A 5384-nucleotide genomic window follows, 5' to 3' on the forward strand; every position below is an offset into this window, starting at 1 on the left:
CAGGGCTTCTCCCCCTTTCTCTGAGTTTGGAAGCCTTTGGAAAGTTGTTAGAAAACAAGTACTTTGATCTGACTTCAAGTTTCAAAGAATTGCTGGAGGACTGGGAAATGAGGAAGGAAAGATGGGGTAGATGAAACAAGATTGTCAAAACGTTGATTATTGTTGAGGGCTGTGATGAATACATGGTGATTTTTTAATATTCTTCTATTTTGTGTATGTTTGAAAATTAAAATGAAAAAAGATTATATGTTGAGAATATAATGGGGCTTGCCAGGTTATTGCAATGGTACTGGTAAGAAATGGCCATGTCTTGGATCAAATCAGTAGAGGAAATGAGAATTAAGACATTGGGGAGGGTATGTGCTTTTGGGTAAATTGGAAGGGGAGATGAACCATGAGAGACTATGGACTCTGAAAAACAATCTGAGGGGTTTGAAGTGGCGGGTGGGTGGGAGGTTGGGGTACCAGGTGGTGGGTATTATAGAGGGCACAGCTTGCATGGAGCACTGGGTGTGGTGAAAAAATAATGAATACTGTTTTTCTGAAAATAAATAAATTGGGAAAACAAAACAAAACAAAACAAAACAAAACAAAAAAAGACAGAGCCAGATTTGGGGCACATTTTAGAGGTAGAGCCAATAGCACTAACTGAAAGAAATAAATGTGCTTAAAATCTGCTTTCATTTTTTTTTCAACTTCAATGCGTTCTTTATTATTCATTTCTGTATTTTTTTACCCCAGGATTTTCATACTATTGAGACAAAAGATGGTGAAAATCAAATAGATTTTTAGAAATAAAATATCTATTTTTCCCTTTATTTTTAGTTACATGGGGCTTATTTAACCTTTAGCAATGTGACTGTAATTAAAGGTGTTTTATGCACTTGGCAGTAGATGAGTCTCTCTCCTGTCCAGGTTTATGAATTCTAATCATCAGGGTCTCATTTAAGCCAAGAATCTCAGGCTGTCACTACTCTTGAGAGAGAATCAGTGTCTCACTCAGCATTTCTCTGTGTTAAAATAATACCATCTGTTGTTAGCCAAGCTGTAACTAGAGTCTCACCTGCACAGAAGGATGTTTGTTGGTTTTGCCATAAATTATGCCCACTCCAGCTTTGTAGTTTCAGCTTTCCAAAGGAGAAGAGGCAGTTTTAGATGTTGGTAACGCTGAATTGAGTCAGGTCTGTGAAATAAGTAAATAAATAAATAAAGGCATTCAACTAATTTATTTTCCTGTATTGAAAGAATAGTGCACTCGTTACACAGTTTTATCTTTCTAAAATATTGTTTACTTAGGTAAAATTTGAAGAGGCAAATTTAAAGATACTCCATGCTAGGTCCTGATATTGATGTTATTTCCCATATACTCTCAAGATGAAAAACTAGCATGATGGGGAACGAAGGCCATATGAAAAAATGCTGGAGAAATACATAATACAAATGTTGAAAGCATAGCTAAGATCTTAAGAATGAAAGAGAAAATATAAGCAGAATGAAAATAATGTATGGAGGGGAGGGTGTGTGCTATGGTGAGTGCTGTGAAGTGTGTAAGCCTGATGATTCACAGACCTGTACCCCTGCGGCAAGTAATACATTATTTTAATAATACATTAATAAGAAAATGAAAATAACAATAACAATACTTAAAGAAATGACTGAAAGTCACATGTATAAGTATAAAAACTTATTCTGTGGCTGCTTTGCAAATTGGTGTGAAGGGAAGTATATGTCTTAGTAACTTGAGGGTTTTGTCTTAGTGATAAGAAAGGGTAGACAGTGACAAGTATGGGGTAGGCAGACAAGCACGAGGAATTATGATGCCTGTACAAAGTTGATTGTTCCCAGAGAGAAATGGAGAAATAGAAAAAATTCATCCTCCATCACAGGGTGAAGATAAAGAAGCTTATCTGTCCTCATGTGGTCTCATTGGAAAATAAAATTTCTCCTAAAATATATAATCCCACAGCTTGTGCAACCATCAGTTTTAGGAATGATTTCATGGTACCCACGGAGATCTAGAATCCTAAACATGGTAAATTAACACAATGATTAGTTAAAAGTAGGTAATATTACCAGACTGCGTTTTAGGAAGCAACCATTAATCTCTTAGGAGATCCATTTCAGGAACTCAGTTCTGAACAGGTGCTTGTCTCTTAACCACCCCCCCCCCAAAAAACGTATGCTCACAACACAAAATCATGAAAGATATGGGGAAATAATCTGCTATGATCAAGAGTCATGCACAAAAGACTGCAGGATCAAAGTTCTAAGATCCTCAAATGGTAAAGCAGCAGTCAGAAAGAGCATAACATATAAATGTGAAAACCTATTAAAGAACTTCCAAAGGTAACTGATACCCTTTGGGGGAAAAAAAAAAAAAAAGAACTACATGCTGAGGAAGAAACAATGGGAAATTTTGAAAAATAAACAGATAATGCTTTTGGAAAACAAAAATGTAGGCACTGAAAAAGAAAAAGAAGTGGAAAGGAAATATAGAAAATGAGAAAATGTGAAAAAAATGACATAGGCAAACTTGAAAGATGTAATTGCTGGAAATTTTCTAGAATGACTTCTTGGCTTTTCAGCTAAGATCAAGTGTAGTATCTGTTCTTATCAGTAGAACTGATTACAAACAAACTCTCAAATTCTAATATCTATTCTGAGATATTACATAATGAATATCTAGAATCCTAATGAGACTGAAAAATCTCAGCAATGATAAGAAAGTCAATAAATTTTATCTAAAAACCAGTATTAGACTGATCACAGACTTCCAAAAAATAGAGACCAGAATATTGTAAAACAAATCATGAGAATACTTTGGAAAAACAATCAACTTTAAATTCTAGATTCTATATGTAAGTTATATTTATAGATTTTATATATACATATGTATGCCTATAAGAATAAAGGGGAATCCAAGATGGAATAGTGCAGTGTAAGGAGCAACATGGGCTTTTGTTATATTATTTTCTGTTTCTTTGAAATCTTTAATATAAAATTAAATTTTAACTTAAAATTCCTTTCATTAACTTAAATAAATAAAGAAAGGAGAGGCCAATTTACTAAAAATACTTGAATATCTCATGAAACAGTTCAATGACACAGAACATGGGAAGAAAAAGAAATCAGACATTTCCAGATACTGCATCAACAGGAGTTATGATTTTTCTGTGCATAACTCTACCATCCATGTTACTCATTCCACAATTCTTGTTCACTTTTTCCATCTGTTCAGACTTACCAAGTGACTCCATACCAATTGTTAATGATTGGGAGCTCATGTGAATTGAGTCCCATTTCCATAAAAGAGTGATCCAATCCTCTTTGTATGAATTTCCTATGAAATTCTACTTTTTATTGCTTAACATGTACATTTCTTTTTCTACATTTAAAGATGCCCTCAGTTAATAAGATGTATTCCTATATACTGCCATTAAAACTCTTTCTACCCATATAAATAGAAAAAAATCCCAAATGATATCTGTACGCCAAACCCAGATTTAATACCAGGGGACCTCTCTGTCCACATACAGTTGAAACAATGAAACAATGAGTAGTCCTATAGTATGTCAATCTATATCAGGTTCTCATGTGATACTTACTGTTAACTTTAGAAAGGACCATTGATACAACATTAAATTCATTTATTTTGAGCCATTTTTTTATGCCAGGCATTGCAGTCAATATTTAAAGTGGATTAATGATAAAAATTTTACATTTTTGTGGGAAGGAAAAGCAATAAACTTTTAAAAAGTAAATTATAATAAATAGAGTATGTTAGAATTTGGTAATACTTGGATAAATAGGGTAAAGGGTATTAGAAATTTATGGAAAGGGAGGGTAAGTTTCATCTTTAGTTTAGGTGGTCAGGGTAGGTTCGTTGCCAGAGTGACAGTTAAGCAAAAATACAAAGGAAGGCAGGACATTCAACATATGTAATCCGAGTGAAGACTAAAGTACAGGTAACAGCCAATCCTCAGAGGAGATGGTGGCTAGAGAAAAATGATGAAGTTGGAAAGTAAGTTTAGAGGGACAGTGGGGATTCTGGTCCTAATAGATCACATTAAAGCCACTGTAAGCCTGTAGGCTCTTACTGTGTGAGAAAAGAGTTGGTAGGTGTTATGATTTTAATTGTGTCCCCTCAAAGGTCATCTGTTGGAAGTCCTAACTCCCAGACCTGAAGAATGTGACCTCCTTATCTGGAAATAAGATCATTACAAGTGTGATTGGTTAAGATGAGGGTGGGCACTAATCCAATGTGACTGCTGTTCTTCTTTATAAAAAGCTACATTTGGAGCAAGAAACACACACAAGGAGAACACCAGGTGAAGATGAAGGCAGAGATTTGCTTCTCAAGCAAACAACGTCAAGTTCTGCCAACAAATTATCAGAAACTAGGAGAGATGCATGGAACTGTTTTTCTCTTAAACCCTGTAAAAGTAACCAACCCTGCTAACACTTTAATTTTGGACTTCTAGCCAGAACTGTGAGAACATAATATATGTTGTTTAAGCCACCTGGTTTGTGGTACTTTGTTACAGCAGCCCAGCAAACTAATACAGTAAACATTGAACAAAGGAGTGAAATGACCTGACTTAAGTTTCAAGTTTTAAGGATCACTCTGACTGCTGTTCTAGATAGGAAAGGGGAAGATGGAAGCTGGATGACCAATTAGCAAGCTCTTGCATTACTACCAGCAAGAAATCTTAGTGACTCAGACCATGGTTAAAATGTTCAAAAGTGATCAAATTCTAGATCTGTTTTGAAGGTACAGCTGGAAGGGTTTCTCAGTGGATTCAATGTGAGTTGTAAAGAGATAAAGAACCTGAGAATAACTGGTTTTCTGATGTGCACGACTGGAAAAAGGGAGGTGCTGTGAAATGAGATGTGGCAGTGGGGTTAGGACTGAAATCAACTTCTCAGTTTATCCTGACTCCCAAAATAATATCCTTGCCTTTAAAACTAATATTGGGGATGTGGGGGGACAACTAATAGTGGGAAGATGTGCCAATATTTATTATCATAGCATTTAATCACCTATATGTATTATAATATCAATATTTTTGCTGTTGTCTTTCATTTGTCAGTGTTCTTGGGAAAATCCACACTCCTGAGTGTTCTTCACATTTTCTTAACATTCTTCACATTTTCTTAACATTCTTCACATTTTCTTAATTATAATTATTCTGTGCTGGATCATTTTTCTTGGTAGTTCTCTATCCTGAAAAATGATGAGGAATGCAATCAACCAAACAATAGCAGATAATTTTGTGAAATAGCTGAAAGTCCATGACTTGTGTGAAAAGGAGCCCAGAGAAGAGCTTATACTTTCCAGGGCATGTTGTGGTAGATTTACCACTGGTTACTGCAAGTATCAATAC

The 5384-nt window shown here is 35.1% G+C and overlaps 1 pseudogene; it reads left to right on the forward strand.

The window, feature by feature from the left end:
- Positions 1-2565: 2565 nt before the first annotated feature.
- LOC122916563 lies at positions 2566-2676 on the forward strand (annotated as a pseudogene).
- The last annotated feature ends 2708 nt before the right edge of the window (positions 2677-5384 follow it).

The sequence above is a fragment of the Neovison vison genome, chromosome 8, assembly GCF_020171115.1.
Source record: "Neovison vison isolate M4711 chromosome 8, ASM_NN_V1, whole genome shotgun sequence".
NCBI classification, from domain to species: Eukaryota; Metazoa; Chordata; class Mammalia; order Carnivora; family Mustelidae; genus Neogale; species Neogale vison.